This window comes from Desmodus rotundus, chromosome 10 (genome assembly GCF_022682495.2).
Source record: "Desmodus rotundus isolate HL8 chromosome 10, HLdesRot8A.1, whole genome shotgun sequence".
NCBI lineage: Eukaryota > Metazoa > Chordata > Mammalia > Chiroptera > Phyllostomidae > Desmodus > Desmodus rotundus.
In genome coordinates, this window is record NC_071396.1 from 23,532,452 (window position 1) to 23,553,428 (window position 20,977).

General features: G+C 53.6%; 1 long non-coding RNA gene across 1 annotated transcript; it reads left to right on the forward strand.

Annotated features, from left to right (window-relative positions):
• The first annotated feature begins 8,480 nt into the window (after positions 1 to 8,480).
• Positions 8,481 to 20,317, forward strand: LOC123479846 (uncharacterized). The gene is made up of 3 exons (XR_008425262.1): positions 8,481 to 15,849; positions 15,925 to 18,738; positions 19,003 to 20,317. It is a non-coding gene; the product is annotated as an uncharacterized lncRNA (long non-coding RNA).
• The last annotated feature ends 660 nt before the right edge of the window (positions 20,318 to 20,977 follow it).

The following is a 20,977-nucleotide window of genomic DNA, read 5'->3' on the forward strand; positions in this document are numbered from 1 at the left end:
TCACAGTTACGTGTGTGCGGGGTTCGAAGCTGATGCACATGGCATCTCTCTGTATTCATGCTCAGCAACCTGCTGATATTTAATCCATAGTGTGATTTCAGTTCTGTTCACCTTCATCAATTGCTACTTTGCAAAGTCATGAGTTAAAAGGCACTTCTCCTTGTGCGTTGGGAAATTAGAGCCACCAATGCCAGGAGCACGGGAACCCGATTCATATCTTCAGCCTCCACTCTGTGTCCCTCCTGTGGGAGAGGAGCCCAGGAGACAGTTCCGGGCAAAAGAGCACTTCATTACCGGTCCAGGCTTTGGCTCCAGCCTCTGACGCCACTCTCTGGGATGTTGCAGCATCGCTGGGGCGGGAGCGCGGCCCACCAGTGCGTGGTCTCTGGTAGTCTAACCAGCCTCTGTCCCCCACGTCACTTTCATGTTTCTGCAGGCCTTTCTGCAGAGGGCCAAGGGGACGGGCCGGGTTGCCTGAGATTCCCTGATTTACAGAGAGGAGACAGGAAGAAGGGGCAAGCAGGGAGTGAGTGAGCAAGTGATGGAGGGGAGAATAAGGGTGAGTGAGTGTGAGAGGGATGTATTCGGGGTGTCTGTGTGCGTGCGTGTGTGTGCAGGTGTGTGTGCACACCTGCAGAGCAGTGAGCAAATGTGAGACCACCATGCTGTTTCCGCATCCTTTCGTGCCTCTGCCTCATGGAGAGGACGTCTGTCCACCAAGGCCACTGATTTAGAGCGTCAACACTCCAGCTGCTCACGGTGCCCTGTTCAGGGCACCGGTTCGAAGCCAAGCTCCCCACCACAGTACTGTTCCTCCCTGGGGGTAGTCTTCCAGCTGGAGGGCCAGGAGTTCCTCTTCAAAATGCTGCTATGGCTGGGAAGTGCCTGCCCAGGTGGACTCCTGAAAGTTCTCATCCTCACCCAGTGATGTTGTCTGGCGGACCTTGGCCCTGCAGATGGGCCCAGACAAGGGCTCTTGCTCGTTGGGTGCCCACACCTACGTGTGCCCAAGCCTACTTGTGCCCACAGAGGGCTTCGGGGTGGAGAGCTCCAAGGTCCTATCAGCTGCTCTCACAGCTTCTCTGAATGCCCAAGGCCCCCAAGGGCCTGCCTGCAGGGACGCCTCACCCTGGAACGTGCCCGTGCCCTTTCGGACAGGGTGGGCGGGGAAGACACTGCTGTGAGGGTGCACTGCAGGGTAGGACCTTCCGTTCAAAGGCACCTCCCAAAGCTCCTATTGTCACCTTGAGGCCTCGCCCTAGATGTGTGTCAGAGACGAACCCAGCCTGCTGGAGTGACGGCCATCCGTTGGGTGGTCTGCCCTGAGCAGAAGTGCCCGTCCCTGCATCTAGGCCAAGAGGATGTCACTGGTAAGTGGCAAATGTGTGTCGTAAGATGAGCCTGGCCAGGGCTCAAGACACTTGACTCTGACCCCTGTTCTTCCAGCACCTCAGTCTCCTGGGGTCCACAGCCGAGATCTCCTCCCTCCGGGCCATCAGGGGGAAGCCGGCACCAGGGGTCTGGGGCCTCCTCACCAAGGGGTGCCCTTTGTCCTCCTGTGAACCAGGCGCCCTGACTTGGTGGGAGTCCCACTGTGGGAGCACAGGACAGCACATGGGGACAGTCATCGGGATAAGAAGGGGAAGGGTGGGGACCTCCACCTCGTCCTTTCTTATTAGCATCTTTCAGACCCAGAGCTTTAGAATGGCAGATTTCCGAGAGCCTCCCAGATCTGTGGAAGCAGCGTCTCTGGGGGTGGAGACTGGCTGTGTGGAGCCGAGCTGAGTGGCCCCGGTCCAGCTGAGCCATCCAGCACGGTTTTACCAGCAGTCTGTCCTAGGACAAGTTCCTCAGCCTCAGTTTCCACATCTGTAAAGTGGAGATAACAACACTTCAGGGTCGGGGTCAAGGTTAAAGTGTGGCGTTTGCCCCGAGTTAATGCCAGCCCTGCCTGTTATCTGCCTTCCGCCCGTGGGGAGCACGGGCGGGGGATCTCGTGGGCCAGGCATTCTGTCCCCAGCGGAGACTGAGTTGCTGAAGGAAATCTAATCACATGAGTCCTGGACACAAAAGGAGTGACGTTGCTCGAACACGTCCAGGACAGCCTGTTCCCCAGGCCTGAGCACCAGCAGGGAGGGCTCTGTGTTGTCTTTCCTTCACCTTCAAATCCTGCCAACACAAACGCGTAGATGGATTGTTACCTGGGACAATCGCTCGATTAAGTGAAACCAGAGCTTTGAGCCCAGGGGAGCAGCTGGAGGATGGAGGGCTGAGGAGGAGGGAAGGGGTTATGTAAATACTGGCTGAATAACTGGGTTTGTGTGTTGATTAGATAAGAGCTAAGAAGCTGAAGCCCAATGAATAACAATAGAGCTTCTAGGCTAGTAATAGCTTGATTTGAAAGTCTGAGGCAGGACGGCCTGGCACGGGGTGAAGGGTGCATTTCCCTGATGGGTCTGTGGCTGCTGAGATAATGCCTGCTGACAAGGGATCAGAAGTGCAGGGACCTCGGTCTGCACGCCCCACCACGAGGAGTCGGGGCCTTTCTGCCTGTGGTCATGCCCTTAGGGGAGTACAATGACCTTGAAAGAGACCCGAGCTCTGCGCCTGGGAGGTTAAAATCCCAGGTTAACAAATTTGTTGGTAGGAATCCCAAACGTAGTGAGCGCCAGGCATTCGCAGGCCTAAAAGTCATCGCTGGAAGCAAAGAGGTGGTAGGGGATTAGCAAGCACTGCTGGGGGGCTGAGTTCTTTACACCAGCTCCCTTTGGCGCTCAGAGACGCCTGAGGGGAAAGCCCCATGCCGAGAGGGTTCTTCGGTCCAGGCAGGAAAGAATTCGAGAAGGGAGCCAGAAAAGGGGTGAAAGTGGAAAAGCAGGTTTAATTGAGCAGAGAGGACGGGCAGGAAAAGCCAGTCCACAGAGTGGCGGAGAAGGAAGAGACGCTGACCATCTCTAGCGGTTGAGCTTCTATCTGATTGTAAATCCCACGAAAAGTTGCCAGGGCACTGAGCGCCTGGCTATGCCCTCTGCCAGCCTGCCACCGAGGCAGGGAAGGTGAAGCAGGGTGCCCAGAGCCTTTATCTGGGACTCTGCCTGCTCCTGAGCCCCTCACCTCGGGGAAGGGGGTTCCCAGTAGACATGGTTTCCTCGGTTACCTGAGAAACGGGGACAAAATCCCACCCCTCAGGGTCGTTCTGTGCACTCACTAAGTCACCTGGAAGCCGGGAACTTCCACAAGGTAAGCAGGTGACTTGTTATTCTCCCCAGCGCTAAAACGGGGGAGGTCACATCTGCCACCCACAGTCTGCAACGGGCGGAGCAATGAATGACTGAGCCCCTGCGAGGGGAGATGGAAGGGGAGGGTGACTGTTCCTGTGACCACGCCCTGCCCCCTGCGCAGCAGGGCGAGCTTCAATTCCTGGGCTCTCCTGGCCCAATGCTACCAGGAAGGGTCTGCTGACCTGGGGCTGTGTAGTCCAGATGGTGCTCATGGCCACCCAGAAGGACGGGAAAAGCCTGGTCGGAGCCACAGAGATGCCGCTTAGACCCCTACCCTCACCCCACGGCCCACTATTTCTCTGGCCCTGCTTGAGGGCAGGTACCATTCTCATCTCATCTCCTGTCTGATTTTAGTTCCATTTGGCTTCTGGCAAGCTGCAGTGATTTTAGGTGGGAATGGTTTCCTTCCCCCACATCTCCTTACACAGTAAACACGTCATTGTAGCTGTTTATATGAGTGCCCCAGTCGTTGGTCACAGGGTACGGGGAGCAGAGCTGTGACAACACGGGGGAGGTTAAACAGTGTGTGTGCCATAAACACGGTCCTGAGTGTAAAGACAGAGCCGGGGCTGCCTTTGAGCACAGCTCCGCCCTTTCACTGCCGAGGGTGGGGAAAGACTATTGTTAAGTTCATTACTCAGAGTAGGTCTTCACACTCAACAGAGGGAGAACCCAATGAGGATTCTCATGAATTCTCAGCTTGCAACATTCCCCAGTCACACCCAGCAACGACTTCTGATGTCTCCAGGACACAGTGACCATCAACCACAGGCTCCGATGTCTCAGGGACCACAGTGACCACCTAACCACGGGCTCTGATGTCTCTGGGACCACAGTGACCATCAACCACAGGCCCTGATGTCTCTGAGACCACAGTGATCACCCAGCCACAGGCTCTGATGTCCCTGGGACCACAGTGACCATCAACCACAGGCTCCGATGTCTCTGGGACCATAGTAACCATCAACCACAGGCCCTGATGTCTCCAAGACCACAGTGACCACCCAGCCACAGGCTCTGATGTCCCTGGGACCACAGTGACCACCCAGCCACAGGCCCTGATGTCCCTGGGACCACAGTGACCACCCAGCCACAGGCTCTGATGTCTCTGGGACCACAATGACCACCTAACCATAGGCTCTGATGTCTCTGAGACCACAGTGACCATCAACCACAGGCCCTGATGTCCCTGGGACCACAGTGACCACCCAGCCACAGGCCCTGATGTCTCTGGGACCACAGTGACCACCTAACCACAGGCTCTGATGTCTCTGAGACCACAGTGACCATCAGCCACAGGCTCTGATGTCTCCGGGACCACAGTAGCCATCGAACCATGGGCTCAGCCTCTCTGTTTTTCAGACGGGCTCTGTGTGATGTCTCTGCCGTAGCCGTAGGTCTCACATGCCGGGGAGACTTGGCCTCACACATGGTCTCAGGACCACGAGCCCCCCTAATGTCGATCTGCCTTTGTGGTCCTTTTCAGGTTTCTGTCTTGATTCCCTGATTTGTAATCCACATGCAACAGCCGCAGCAAATGTTTCCTGAGCGCTTGTCAAGTGTCAGGCATTGCTTGCTGGCTCTAAAGATGAGTCACAGGTGGACACTGTCCTCAAGGTGCGCCCATCCCAGTCGGGTAGCAGGACGGGAGAGGGAGGATTCCACTGCAGGGTAATAACGGAGGAGGGAAGAAGAGAATGCTGCAGAAGCCTTCAGCAGGGACTCCTAACCCAGCCCGGGGAGGCAGGAGTTGTCTAGGGAAGATTTCCCAGAGATAGGTGGAAGTCTCCCACGCCATTCCTGGGACTGAAGCCCTGATTTTAAATCTCACCTGGAGGGCGCAGCCTGTTCCCTGTTCCCGCTGCAGATGCCTGGGCTCTGTTCTAGCTCACAGTCCACCAGACTCAGGACACACCCTTGCTGCCTTTCAGGACTGCACTTCCCGAGGATTCCGGTGCTGAGCCAGCCCATCGCATCACAACCCCAGCCATGGCCACTGCCCCACCATGCCAAGGCTCCCCCACACCCAGTCATCAAATTCACAGTTAGACCCAGACGGTGAATGAGGTTCTGTGGGGTTTCTTGGGGGGTCCTTTCCTGGTAGCTTGACTGAGATCCCAGCTGTGCCCCCCAGTGAGCTCACGTAGATGAAGGTAGGAGCTTTGGCAGGAGGTATGTTGACCCCCGTACTCACTACACCCAGAGCGTTCTATGTGGTTCCGTTGCACTGATTTTGGTAACACGTTAACTTTTTTTTGGCTTACTCAGTTTGGTGCTCTGGCATTATGTTGATATTGTTTGGCTCTTGACCCCCAGTGGACTGGTTTTGGGGTACCTTGTATGTATACACTTCAAAGTATACAAAGTATAAAAAAGTAGGCAAGAGACAGATTCTTGGGGAGAAGAGGAACAGAGGTGGGTGGCAGAGTGCCTGGTCTTCCGCCCTTTTAGGACAGCTGCCCCTAAGAATGTAGCCGGTCTGCTGGGTACACACAGGGGTCCGGGCATCCTGACCACGGTGTCTAGACATTTTGTGACAACCGATGGATGTGGGTTTGAATGCAATTTCAGTAAGTTAAGAGTATATGGTGAGAATACCTAATTTTAAAACACAAATCTTCTTCGGTGAGAACCCATTCAAGACCCACATCATTTGTGATGTCTACCTAAGGCTCAATTCCTTCTTTAAATTCTTCACCGGACTGACTCTGGCTCTGTCTGAGCCACGTGGAAATTTAATCACGACCCACCTCGCAGTGCTGTCCCACTGAAACGTGGTTTCTTCAAATGATGGTCCAGGCCTTGTGGCTGAGGTTTGTGCCACATTTCTTTCCATTCTCCCAATGCCGCCACCTCTTTCCTAGGACTGTGCCAGACTCGCGGTTTCGATGCTCACTCCACACTGGACTGGGGTTGCGGATGTCATCTCTCTTTCCACCTAACTCTTTCTTTGAAGTGATATATTTTCAGTGTGAGCCATCTTGTAGGAAGACAGTTTGTGAAGCTTCTGTAAGAGAGCTGGCCTATCCTGAGGGGCTTGTGTCTTTTTCCCTCCTGTCCTGGTATGCAAATGAGCTTTAGAATTTTCTAGAAGGCAAATTAGGAGGAGCCTGGAGGGACCTGCCATCCCTGGGGACTGTGCCCTAACCCTTGAGCCCCGTGTGCACAGAATAAGAACGTGAGTAGAACGGAGCAGACTAGAGGGAAAGGATTCTTGTCACCACCCCTGCAGGAACACCTCACTCTCTGAGCAGTGAGACATTTGGTAGCTTTTTCTATAAGGGCAATTGATGCCAGACCAAAACCGGTCTCTGAGCAACAAATGGTCTCATTTGGCTGCAAGGTATAGGAATGGGAGAGAGTTAAGAATCTGACTTGGGTTTTTGTTTTTGTTTTTTAAGAGAGGGGAAGGGAGGGGGAGAAAGAGAGAAAAATGGATGCGAAAGAGAAATATCAATCGTTTGCCTCTCACACGCACCCCAGCCAGGGACTGAACCTGCTACCTAGGCATGTGCCCCAACTAGGAATTGAACCGGTGACCCTTGGCCTTGCAGGATGATGCCCAACCAGCTGAGCCATGCTGGTCAGGGCTTGATGTGAGTTTTAATGAGAAATACTTCTGCCTGTCCACAGTTGTCCATCTCTACCTCATCATTCTGATGCTGCGCTCCTGCCTGGGTCTCCCACCTTGATTCACCACGTGACCTATTTTTCTAGTGATTCTGACACCCCGGGTGTTCTGCATTTCAATTCTGGCACTAGCCACCTGGAGTTAGAGCAGGAGCCATATATTAAAGAACACAGTACACACCAGGCCTGCTCTAGCTTCTGACTGACTAGCTACAAATCTGGGGGGAGGGGGGGGCGGCCCAGGATCCCCCTCAGGTTTAATTCACTGGAGTGATTTACAGAACTCACAAAAGTGCTATACTTGTGATGACAGTTCTGTTCTAAAGGATACAAATCAGAAACAGCCAAATGAAGAGGTGCATCGGGTGAGTTCTGGAGGGTCCCGAACGCAGACCTTCTGGGTTCCCTTCCCAAGGACTCAGAGCGCCTCACCTTCTCAGCACATCCTCGTGCTCACCAGCCAGCAAGCTCCTCCCAGCTCCCGTGTCCAGAGTTTGTACCAGGGTTTCAGTACAAAGGCATGATTGAATCATCAGCCATGCGACTGAACTCAATAACCGGGCCCCACCCCTCCCTGGAGGTCGGGAGGTTGGGCTGAAATCAGTGACTCAAAAGTCCCAGCCCTCTAACTGATCACACTGCTGGTCTTTCCACCACGACCAGCCAGCCCACCCTGAATCTATCTAGGGGACCACCTGAATCACTTTGCTAGCGTAACCTCGGGCGTGATGCAGGGACTCGTGAAAAACAAACACACCCTTATTACTTGGAAAATTCCAAGGATGCATAGTCTCCCTTCCAGGAACCAGGGACAAAAGCCAGTCAAATTCTTTATGCTATGATACTGGCTCTTAGTGTTCCAGTTTTATTTTTTTAGATTCTAACTTGTGCATTAGCCGTGAGCTTGAGGAAGTAAGGAAGGAAGCAGCTAGAGTGGCTCCCCTGTTCTGGTCACTCCACCCAGGGCAGGTGAGCTTGTGCTGCAGGAGGGGGCACCCCGAGATCCAGGGGCTTTGCTGGTACAAAGTGCTGTGGTTCACTTGTGCTCCACAGGCCCAGTCGCTGCTTCTCTGCCTCTTAGGAGCTTGGCACTAGGACCCAGGCTCACAGGACAACCTCGTCCCACGTGGCCAGCCACTGTGACAGGAGCATGGCCAAGCAGGCATGGGCTCTTCTGGCTTCTACTCAGAGTGACATCATCATTTCCATCACATTTCATTGGCCAAAGACGGGCTTTTGTTGAGGGATATCTGTGACCCGATGTGAGATTTGGAAAGATGAACTACTGTCCGGGTGAGAGAGGGCCAAGTCGGAGACAGGAGTGAAGGAGGGCAGGGGTGCCAGCGGCCGTGGGGCACAGCCACGTGAGGAGACGAGGGCAAAGAGGGGCCCAGAGGTTCCTGAGGGGTCTAGCTTGGGGAATGTGGGGGCACTGGCACCCCGGAGGTCAGGAGGAGCCAATGGAATTTTCTCTGCCTTTGCAGGATGGTGCTGGAGATACCGCACTTCCTGGGCCTCTGGCCAGTGGGGGAACATGGGGAAAAGGTGAGGTTTCCTCACCTCACAATCAACCCATCAATACACAGGTGGCCCTCTCAACCTGGGTGCCCCGTGCTAACTGGAAGCCAGGACTCTGACCACGCAGGCGCTGTTGGTTGCGTAACTGCGATCAATGCGCTATTGTTTTCCTGCCTGGTTTTTTCCACGATGGAAATGATTTGTGTGCCTTGCTGGGCAGGAGATCATATTTAAATGTTTCCTGGGTTTGATCTCCGTCAGGGGCATGAACTGTTGCTGAGCTAAGGCGCGGAGTCCCTGGTAAACGGATTTAATGAACTTCGAGTATTTGAGCCGTTGTTGAGGGCAGTGGCAGGCCAAGCTGTGGGCACCTGCTGTTTTCCCAGCCTGCTCCACCCTGGAAACCTTCACGTTTTTTACTCACACAACACAAAAGCATTCGATAGTCCAGAAGCCAGGGTGGAGGTGGAGAGGCTGGGAGCCAGGTGCTTGTAATGTATTTCCGCCTTTGCCATGAGCCTGGGCAAGTCGTGACATGTTCTAGAGCTTTATCTGCTGTGCAAACACAGTGATGGGGTGAGGGTGGTAGTCAGCTAATGGGATGTGGAAGTGTATAGAGGGCTCCCTGCAGGGACGATACATGCTGAGCCGCCTTCCAAAGAGAGTGGGAGATTCCGTTTTCCTTTGTCCGCTGCGGGAGCAAAAAGGGACTAGGCCTCTCTCTATCGACAGCTTCCTCTGTACTTCCCCAACCAAAGTGGGTTCCCTCTTTGCCATCTCCATTCCTGGGCTATTCTGATTTAGAACTAGGGCTAAACTAGGGCAAGGCGGAAAGACAGGGGGAGTCAAGGAGACAGGTGGTGGGGAGATGGTTGGAAAATGCGTCATAAGAACGAGAGATCTACTTACAGGGGAGAATTAAGAGTAGGGCTGAAATAAAGGGGTACCCACGTGGGGCCGCGAGGAGGCAGGCTTTGTGGGGAACAGAGAGTTAGAGAGAAGTTTTGGAGGGCGCATGGAAGAGATGGAGAAAGAGGATTTAAGACTAGTTTTGCTGTGTGTGAAACTCCATCTTATGCTGTGTTGTTGAAAATCTAAACAGCAATTGAATTGATTTTAATTAAAATTGCCAAACAAATGGCTCTTTCTTTGAATCAGCATGTGGAGTTGGGGGGCTCCACAGAGTCTGAGCTCCTCAGTAGCCTGGGTCGCTGTGGGGGCTTGCTGCTGGCAGGAAATACCCTGCCTGGGAGTATGTGCCCGGTGGTCCCAGCTTTACCCCAGAGGACGCTGGGCAGGGCTGGCTAGTTTGGGGGCCTCAGCTTATCTGTGAAATGGCCCACCCCTTCTGGGTCTCTCTCTTTAGACTTGATGAGTGGCAGTGGGCACTCACCCCGGGTCTGGGGGGCAATAACAAGTGTTATAACAAGGAGAGCCAGGGTGACTCCTTCTGCAGTTCAGGACAGCAACACTGTGGCCATGTTTCTTTGGAAGCTTCTTGTCACTTTTCTGTTCCCTGCTTCTTATTGGACGGCGGGCTGCCTGCAACCTAAGCCCTCTAAATTGCAAAATAAGATGTGCTGCTTTTACCCTGACCTGCCCTGCCCCCCAACCACAGCTCAGAAGCTAAAATACTTAGTTTTATTTGCTGTGATGTCGCCCATCAATCGGCTTACTCAGCAGCTGATCCAACTCCCTCCTACTGTCTTGGGTTGTGCAGAGGCTGAGACATTAGCCTGTGCTTCCCAGCTCCTTTGCACAAGGGTTCTGGATGCCGTGCAGGTTCTGAGGGCCAGCGGCGCGTGATGAAACTAATCTGAAATGGAGTTAAGTGGGGAGGCAGGCAGGGCTGTTGGGGCGCCCAGAGAGAGCATGACAACTGGAGCTTTCTGGTTTGATGGCTAGGAGGTCCCTGTCTTGGCATGAGGGCGGGTCATTAGGTGCCTGGTCCCCTGGTGTGGCTTTGGGAGATGGACCCAAGGCCTAACGTGGCCTGCATTTGCCCTCCCAATGACTCCGTGAGTTGTTGGGTTCCCTACAGCCCACTCCTGCCTTTCTGCTGTCAGGCCCATTGGGCTCTCTGCAGCTCAGCCCTGCCTGACACCTAAGAGGTGGGCAGCTGTGAGAAGCCTGCCCGCCCAGATCCAGGCTTTGTGGGGTGACCCTGGCCTCGTTGTCACAGGGGACAGACTTGGCTGGCTGTCCCCTTGGCCTTTTGCCATTTGCCTTCCCCTTCCTCCCCTCTGGAACTTGGTCGCTAACATGCATCCTGGAGGGGGGCGGGGGGTGGGGTAGGAAGGCCAGCGCGCTGAGTGCCCAGGTGCTGCACCGGTACGGGGTCTCGCCAGAGACTGCTGCCTGGCCCTGTCCTGCCCAGGCCTCGGGGATCTTCGCTCCATCTGATGTTCTCTTTTTAACTATGCTCTTCCATGAAAGCCTTCACGCTTCCTCTGACATTGATCTTCCAGAATAAGCCAAGGGGGGGTTTGATGCTCTTGTGTCTCTGATTTTCTGGGTTTTGTGTTCTATAAGAGAAACAGAAATGTTAAAAAGACTGTAGTTTTGGGTAACTAATTTCCCACAGTGGTTCAGGTGGAGGGACTAGGAAGTGGGGGAGGCAGGTAAGAGAGGTGGCCTTTGGATCTGGTCTCTACCACACACCAGCTGTGTGACTGCGGAGATGTAACTTAACCTCTCTGAGCTCCAGTTTCCTCATCTATAGATTGGTAGCGCCAGCAGTGCCCACCTGACTCACTGGGTTACTATCATATTTGAATAAGGTAATACATGTCAATATTTGAATAGTGCATGGTACTTATTAAGAGCTCCTGAAAAAGTTTTTATGGTAATTGGCCTCAGTTAAAAGGGACAAAGAGTAAAATACCATAAACTAACTAATATAAACTGGCCCTAGACCAAGAAGTTTTTATGTAAGGTCAACCCAGATGGGCCTTGTCCCTAAGCTTGTTAACCTGAGAGAGGGTAAGAGGAGGAGATGCGAATGGATTCTAGGAGCAGCCTGGGAAGGTTAGCGCTAGGTTCACTTAAAGGGATGTGGGGAGAGGGACCTGGGTCTTTGTCCCGCTTCTGCCCCTTTAGGTCCGCATTCCCCCCCTAGCTGCACACGGATTATTCTGGATTGCCTCCCACCTCGTGCACCAACTTTGGTAGAGGGGCCTGCAGCAGGCCTCGCTCTTACTTCTGGTAAACGTTTACACGTGAAATCCTCTTTGGGATGAAGAAATTCAGGATCATTAATCGGGACTCATCCTCAGGCTATAAACAATCCTATAGGGCCGAAGCCCCTTGGTCCACCAGAAGAAAGGAAAATCCACTTTGCCCGAGGATTACACAGCCCCCTAAGTACTCAAGGGTAGGGGATCCTTCTCAGTTTTGTTCTCTAGGCCACTTGGAACAAAACCTCGGCATGGCACGAAGGAAGGGAAGACACCACGTTCGTCCCTCTACGTCTCCCAGCTGCTCCGGGGCCCACGCTCCCTTCACGTCTGATCTCCAGGATGAGACGTTCCGGAATTCATGTGAATGAGTCGCATCCTTATGTCACTAACCTCCAACTCCACTTACAGCATGAGCCATGTGCAGAGGGGACGTTCCAGAAGTCTCTTAGGACAGCTTACTCGAGGGCTTTTTTACGCGTCTGAAGTGAACTTCGGGGTTCACCAAGAAGAGCAACAGCTGGGGATGGGCGTGCGCGTTAGAATCAGATCTGTCCCACGTGGCTTTCAAGACCCCAGCAATAGTCTCCTTCCATCGGGTGCTCGGCTGTGGGTTTGGGTTGGAGAGCTGGCTCCAGGCCCCCTGCGGCTATCCCTCCCAGCCCCCTGTCCTCTGCGGGGACCCCTTTCCCACCATGCTGTCCCTCAGAAGGCCAGTACTCCCGGATCTGTTTCTGGGCTGGTCAGTCCCCACGTTAAAAGTACAAAGGTCCAATCCCAACTTGTTCTGCCCAACCCCTGCCCCTCTTGGGAAAACTCCTCAGCTCTGGTATCTGCCATGAAGAATTATATTTATTAGAAGTGGCTTTGAAGGGATTTGTCCTTGTCATCTGTGTTATCCATTTAGTCCAAATATAGCTTACCTTTAAATTCCTTTCCCATGTATGTTCTTCAGTTAAACATTTCCCCTTTCATTTCCCTCTTCTCCACTACCTTCCCTCAGGTGTACCCCACCAACTTCTTGCTCCTGGACATTTTTGTTTTAGCCCAGGGACCCTTGTGTCTCTACCACATTGCTGGTCTTCTCATCCTACATCTGGCTTACAAACAAAGCTGCCCTTGTCAGACCTAAGCTCACCAGAAGTACCATCTAGTGAAGCAACGTATCTCAAAATAAAAAAAAAATGAAAATAACTTTATGCTCCTTCAAGAATTCTTTTGTCTCTAGTTGCAACACATGGAACCAAATAGCAGATGGAATGTATTTCTTCAGCTTTAGAAACACCAAATGGTTCTTTCCTTATCTGATTTTTTTATAGTCACGCTGATTCTCCATCTAGCCTTTCTGTTCTCCACCCGCCAAACCTCCTAGTGCTGTTTCTCATAAAAACAACCCCCAGAAACATGAAAAATTGGGCTTTCAAGATGTTCACCCACAGAGGGAGGACAGGCTGGCCGAAGTCCAGCAGTGTCTTGGGTACAGGGAGCACTGCTTCTGGCCTGAGACGTTGGGTTCAGGAAGAAGAATGGGAGTTCTCCCAATGAGGGGCCGACAGCAGGGAAGGGGAGCCTTAGCTTCTTTAGGGAAGAAAGCTGCCCCTTCCTACCTTTATGGCTTGGATAAGGCATAAAATTAAGAATCAGTATGGCTCTGTGAAGGCCCGTTTTCTATCACATTTCGATTTAAGGTTTGATAGTCATTTCACACACATTTATAAGGTGTGTATCACGGATGAAGCAGAACATTAAACACAACGTCTAGGTGCCCTCGTCCTTGCGTCCCTATGGAGTAATGGTTTAGGGAGAGGCTGAGACAAGCTCGCACATAATTATATTCCAAAAAGATTATAATCACCAAGACAGAGATGCCATGAGGGACATGGGGTTTCAGAAAAAGAACAGATCGCATCCTTCTGGAGACAGAGAAGTGGTGACATCGGCATTAGGAGCCCAAGGAAGCAAGACGGGAAGGGTTACTGTTCCCAGCATAAATCTGGGAGTCGAGTTATGGGAGGCAACAAGGAAGCGTTTAAAAAAGCCCGTCTGTGTGACTCAGAATGATATTCTTCACACTTCTAGTCCATACTGCTCTGCGGTTTACTTAGAAATTCAAACATGCATTGTAACTGCCTACGAAAATAATCCCAGTCCTGTCACAATTCTATTGCTTAAGACAATTTTTTTTTAGGTCAGCTTTTTTACACTTTTATTACAAACTTAGCAATCATTTCGCACTCACTCACCATTATGAATAATTGCTTAATGGAAATAGAAAGAAAGCTGGCCTAAAATATATTATCCTGGGCAACAGAATTGCAACGAGGACTGTGATTAATTATTAACGAACGAACCCTGTAACCCCCACAGACTTAACATTAGCCAGCCCACCAAACGGCCTTTCTGGCTCCGCACTCTGGTGAAGATGATTCAGTGATTCCACATTCAGCCCTTACCTCCTGTCCCTGTGTCCAAGCTCTTAGTACGTGGAAACGAGTGCTTTGCTCTTATCTCTTTCTGAAGAATAGTCACCACTCGGCTGCACAGAGCACCGGGCCCTCTGTGTCCTGGATGATGGGCCGAAGGACAGCTTAATCTGGGGAGATCCATCCCCTCGCGGCTGCTCGACCTTTCTAACCAGCACAGAGGTGGGATTCTGAATTCCAGCCGTTTGGCTCTGCCTCATGGGGAATGTGATCAGCAGTGCAGAGCCCCTACCCTGGGGTACCCATCTGCTCAGGGAGCTCCCAGGCGGGGAGTGTGCTATGGACTGAATTGTCCCCCCTTCAAATTTGTATGCCCAAGCCCTGACCCCCAATGTGCAGGCGTTTGGAGATAGGCCTTGGGGAGGTAATTTGATTTTGATGTGTTTGTGAGGGTGGGGTCCCCACGGTGGGATTAGTGTCTTCCGAAGAAAAAGAAGGGACTCGAGAGAGAGTGCTCTCTCTGCCCTGTGAGGTCAGCGTGAGGGGTGGCTGTTTGTAAGCCCGAAGCTGGCATCCCCAGGAGCAGCATCAGCTGGCACCTTGATCTCAGACTTCCAGCTTCCAGAACTGCAAGAAATAAGTTCTGGCCATTGAAGCACCCCCAGTTGGTATTTTGTTGTAGAAGCTCGAGCAGAGTAAGGGAGAGGGCAGTGCTGCTCCAGTGACGAGTGTCACCGTGGGGCCACAGGCTGTGCCTTTGTCTGGCTTTCCTGCCACGCTCCCTGCCTGTGGCCCAGCACTCTCGCAGGTCAGGCCCAGGCTTCCTGACACGTGGCTGTGAAGGCTCCCGCATGACACCCCTTTTCAGACGTGGCGGCTCTTCCCATGAAATGATGGGGGACGACAGTATTCATCAGGAAGTGGTGAGGGTCTTTTAATAGTTCCTGTTTTTTGTTTCTACGTTGGAGTGGTTGTTAAAGTTCAGAGTTTTAAATATCGGCGTGTACTCCCCTCCCCTTTTCCGTAGCTTGTAAACCATATTATGTTCTTGGTTGACACGTGGCTTTCTCTCATCTGAGTGTTTAGATAAGCAAAAAAGAGCTCCCGTTTGTAGGCATGGGGGAGCTTCCTGGACTCAGGGACCACGAGGAGGCCTGGAGAAACAGTGACAGGGAAGGAATAGGACGGAAATAACTTAGCGGTGCCGAGGAAGGGACATGTGGAAGGTGGCAAAGATGCAATGACAGAATCGACAGGAAAGAGAGGTTGAGGAGTAAGAAGGTGAGCCATCAGGGACCGTGGGGTGCTAAGTCCAGCTGCTCTGCATCACAGGGCCTGTGGCCTGCACCACCTCCCCCCACCCCCTGGGCTCCTGGGGAGGCTGCCTCTGGTCTGGACCAGAAGCATGGCTCAAGCAGCAAAGGGGATGCCAAGGAGGAAGTGAGGGCCCAGAAGTCAGCTTTACTGAACAGGGCAGGAGCCCAGCCCCTTGGTCCACCTGCGTGCCCTTAGAAACCAGGGGAGGCGGGGGCAGGGGTGAGATAACGTGTGTGAGAATCTTGGCCTTTATCGCAGCTGCTCCCTGGAACCAAGTGTTTACCTACTTGAGCACAGGAAGGGGAAGTTGGGAACAGAAAGAGCTGGGTCCCTTCTGAGGAGGCCGGGCTTCTGGTTATTGACCTTCCTTGATAGCAGGAGAGGCTGTGACCTCTGCCTCCCACCAGGAATGGGCCTGATAAGGACCAGAGACACTTCTTGGGGGTGGGGGGAGCTGGTCATTGGTCTTTTCCTTTGCGTTTCTACAGCCCTTGAGCTGCCAAGGTAAGAGAGAAGTGGTCCCTATAGCTGAGCTTATGGAACGTGTTTCCAGAGCTCCCAAGTCCTGTACCTGCACAGGTTTGCTGTCTAAGGAGAACCTGGCGCTTCCGCTGTGAATCCCACTCTGCTGGCAGTGAACCAGCCTAGGAGCTTCTCCCGGAGCACAGCTGACAGGTAACCAGTCACCTCTGTCCCTGGCAGTGACAAAAAAAAGTGCAAAGGGAACGCTCACTTGGGGCTTGGGGTTTGACAGGCTCCTGGCCCAGGGCAGTGCTCAGTCACATGCAAAGAGAAGAGCGAGGAAGAGGTAGCTGGCCTCGGGAGCTCAGCACCCCTGGGGGCTACAGCTGGGCCACTGAGACTGGGTGTGGGGTCCGGTCTCCATGCTCAGCAGGATGCAGGGTGGCAGCGCTTGGGTGCCGGAGAAGTCAAGGCGGCGCCAGGACTAGGGACGACATCTTCATAGATTCCCATCCTTCCATCTCCTGCCTTCCACCCCCCATCCCCACCTCCATCCAGCTCCCTGCTGTTGGGGATATTTCCCTGAAACTTCCCTCCAACCAAGGCACCCCTGTGCTGATGGGCTTCTAGACAAAATGTCATTTATTCATCAGACAGGCACTGAGGCCCAGGAACGACGTTAGGCGCACTGGTGGGAAGATCAATGGCAAGGAGCCCACGGGTCACTGAGCAACCAGGCGTGGACGTGTGTGCAGGCAGGGCAGTGGCTCTGCAGGGAGGAGAGGAAGGAGCGCCATTCAGGGCCCACCTGCCTTCCCTCCGCTGTCTTCCAGCTCTAAACCTGCTTTAGTGACAGGGCTTGCTCCATCCTCTCCTCTGTGAGGTCTCCGTCATTTCGTTTTTATCCTTACCCAAGGACATACTGATTTTAGAGAGGGGGAAGGGATGGAGAGAGAGAGGGAGAAAAACATCAACGGGAAAGAGAACACCGATAGGTTACCTCTTGTACATGCTCCAACCAGGGACCGAACCCTCAACCTAGTGTGCGGCCCGACCAGGAATTGAACAGGTGACTTTCCAGGTTACGGAATGATGCTCCAACCAACGGAGCCACACCAGCCAGGGTGACGTCTCCATCACTGTTCGGGTCTGAATTCCTTCCTTCCAGCCCAGATGCTGCAGTCTCCCTTTCAACTCCCCAGAGCCTGTGCCCAGTTCACGCTCAGTAGACATCAGCCCTCTCCCTGTTCCCAGGCCCTCAACGAGACCCAGGCTGAATCCTCCAGCTAGTCTTCCAGGAGAAAACTTTATTGTACCCATGACGATGACCTCATGGCGCTGGCGCAGAGGAGACCACAATTTGTGTGTGTGGAAATCAGGAAAACAGTGGGGAAGCTTCTGATGGAAGAGCTGAGGGAGGTGGAGAAGTAAGGCAAAGTATCTTACAGGGCTATTTGGTCAGATCACATGGAGCAGGGCCCCGAGGGATGGAGGCAGAAGAGAATGAAATGGGATGGACTGGAGTCAGGGGGCTATGCCTGGGGGTCCCAGTGTCTGGGAGGCCTCAGTCTAGGATCGGACCTGTGTGGCAGGACAGCTAGGGTCACCAAGGAACTGTGTTCCGTGTTTCCGGCTCACCTGGAATGTTTCCTCAGGTGCCAGGAACAGCCTGGCACGTGAGGTGCCGGACCCAGGAGAGTTAAAGAGTTTGCAGCTTTGAAGCACAGTGTGGTATCAGCCTGGCAGAAGGGAAAAATTTGCATGTGATTTCTATTAAATGGGAAGGTTTTCTCAGGATGCTCTGGAGGCCCCGTTACCGGTTTGGTTCAGCTTTACAAATTCTTTCTCTAACGTTTAGCTTGTTGTGCATATGGAGGAATTAAAAATAGTCCACTTCTCTACCTTTGGAGGAATTGGTCCCACATTCCTCAGATGCCTTGTTAAGTTCCAGAGGGAATGGGAATGGGTTTGCAGGGGCTGAATCTGCTCTCTCGACACATTTGGGCCACTCCTAGACCTCCCATGTCCGGGGGCCCACCTGGCCAGCGTACAGTAGCCAACACCCACCTTCCAAGTGGAAAACCCTACCAAGAAGAGAGACGGTCGCTTTCTAAATTTGGAAACAGATGTGTTTTTTTTATTTCTGTTTAGGATCCCTTAGGTTTTACACCCTCACTTCAAAAAGATTTCACTTTTCTCATCGGGATGCAGGGGGTCTTGCCTGTGACCCTTCTTCTCCCTCCGATAGGTCCTTCAGGCCAAGATGAGGTGTGGCAGCTGCGGGAGGCCCGGAGGCCTCTGTTCCCTTGCAGAAGTGCAGCCCGGCAGCCACAGGCAGGCCAGGACCAGTCTGTCCCCAGGAAGGCCACTCCTCCTGGAGACATACCTAGGGGACCCCCTGTGACAGCCGGCAGATGTACGCTGTCCCAGCTGACACAACAATCTCTGGGCTCAGAGGCGCTGGTGCCAGGAGCCCCTTCCTGGTTGAAGCCGACGTCACACGGCCTCTTCCTCTGGCCAGGCGGAGAGGCAGCAGGGACACCTGTCTGAGAGATGTTGGCCACCAGCAGCAGGGCCTCAGCCCGAGTCTCCGCCCACACCCAGGGAAGTACTCTGGTCCCAGCTCCTTATTTCTTCCTGAAAGGCGCTCCCCCGCCAATGGGCCAGCTCAGTGCTTCTGCCCTGGAAACAGCAGGAGCGGTTTGTTCCGTGGCCTGATGCCCCTGCCCCCACCCCTCTAGCCTTCTCTGTCCACATCCAGGCCCCTCAGAAAGTTCCAACTGTGCCAGCCTGGCCCAGTGCTGGGCGAAGAGCAAAGCAAAGCTTGCATGTGGTCCGCCCTGCCCTGGGGCAGCTGGCTGTTGGCATCGGGGTCCCAGGATTATGGGGTCCATCTTGGCCCTTTCACTTGCTGGCCAGGGAGAATGACAGGTGACAAGGAGAGCTGAGGGGAGAAGGGTGAGGGATGGGGGTTAAGGGCCAGATCTGCGTGGGGGTTGTGTGGCTGTGGGCACAACTCCCCCTCTCTCTCTGAGCCTCGGTTTTCTCATCTGTAAAATACCCGATACTGATGGTGGGTGTGCGCGTGTGTGTGGTGACTGTGTGGAATGGGTGTGAGTGTGTGTTATGTGTGTGTGTGGTGTGTGTAGGGTGGGCGGGTGAGTGTGGTGACAATCATTTCTGACGTTCCTTTAGCTCTGAAACACCAGCAGTCCGAGACCTTCTCCCAGAACAGAGGGAGGAAGAAGGTAGAATGGTGGGCGGTGTCTCCTTCTGCCCCAGCTCACCAGACAGGACACAGCAGCGCCCGTGGCTTCCCTGGCTTTGTGGACTTTCCTCCCCAGCCCTCCCCGTGCCTTGTCTCCAAGCCCCAGCCCGGTCCTGACCCACAGGTCCTGCCGGCCCGCTTTGGTCGTTCTGTGGATCCCCCTCACCCTCCCCGAGGCTCTTTGGCCAGCACTCCTCAAATCTTCGGGACTTTGAGTCTTCGAGCCCAGCCTGTTGTTGGGCTCTGGGCCACAGGCTCCTGCCAAAGGCATATCCTCTTGCTTTGAGCTCATCTGGTGATGGGCGATCACCACCCTGTGTGGCCGGGCCTCTCGGAGGGGTTGGCTACCTAGACCTGAGCTCTGTGTCCTCACAGAGCCAAACGGAGCAGGTGTAGCGCTTTTCAGAGACAGTCCTTCGGCCCCTTCTGTGCCAGCTCCCCCAGATCAGACACCTTGGTCCTGCAGCCCGCCATCTCTGGTCTGTGAGCAGCTTTCCTGGGAGCCACCTCATAGATGCAGAGAGAGAAGTGATCCGGGCGTGGAGCCCAGTGACCGGAGTCTGAACCCCAAGTCTGCCAGGTTAACCTGTGAACTGGAGACAAAACCTCTTCACAAGCTTGTCGAGAGGAGGAAATGAAAACACCTGTGATTGCACTCTGCAACGAGTTCCACAAGTCAGATCAGAAAGATCCTTTCTGCATCGTCTTCCCATAACTTCCTCATATTCCCCTGCCTCCGCGCTTCTGTTTGTAAGATTTAAATTTAACACTAATTTTAATTCAACATTAATGTTAGTCTTTGATATTTAAAAAGAAGCTTTATGCTTCTTCCACGCGCCCCGGAACCGCCGTCCTGCACAGGGAGGCTGGCCTGCAGTGACTCACTATACTGTTCGGCTCCCTGGCAAGTCGTGGCTGACGCTCTTGGCCGGCTCCCCGGAGCAATCTCCAACCTTTTCCTCACTCGCCCACTTCCCACTTGCCTGCGGCTGAGCATGGCACGTGGCACGTAGGGTAAGTGGGTTGGCAGTGCTGGAGACGTTGGGGGCCCTGTCAAACTCCTGCCAGGTGCCACTGTGGGTGGTAGCATGTGCAGAGGCAATGCTCGGGTCTGGGCAGCCGTCTTGCAGCCCTGGGAGGAGGACAGAGAGCTGTGGAGATGCCCCGTCACAGCGACTGAACCAGCGCTAGAATCTTTTGTCGTTAAGTAAACGAATGCTTTTGTGGTTTAAGCCATATGGCCACATCCAGCCTGCTGCCGGGTTTTGCAAATTGAGTTTCGCTGGCACACTGCCAGGCTCCTCTGCTCACATATTGTCGCTGGTGCTCTGGGGCTCCAATGGTAGGCAGGAGTGTGTGACAGAGGCCGCGTCCTGGCCAAGCCAGAAGTGTATACTGTCTGGCTCTTTGAAGAAAGCAGTTTGCAGACTACTAATTTAAATCATTGGCTAGTTCTGATGACTGTCAGCCAAATGCATCTTACCTGGCCCAGTCACAGAAAAACTCACCCACAGAGCCTGTACACAGGAACACGCTGCTGAGAGAGGGCAACCTGTGGACTGATTGGTTCAAAGGCTCCATGATGTAGCCGAGCCCCATGTCCACGCTGCTCCTGTGTCCCCGGCCCTCTGCATGGCTGCTGGGTCATCGATCTACACGAGCACTCAGTAGGGGAAGGTCATGGGAAGGTCATGATGTTCTTTACTGTGCAAAGAGGCTGCTTCTCAGAGATCCCCACCTCTCCCATCACACAGAGCAGAGCTGGGCCACATGTCTCTCCTAAAGCTCACCCTAGTCCCTGGCCAGGCCAGTGGCTCTCCCAGAACTGCCTCGGATGAAGCCAGGTGTACCCAGCGGGGCAGGTGGCCATGCAGACACAAGCAGCGACAACAGAAGGGAGGC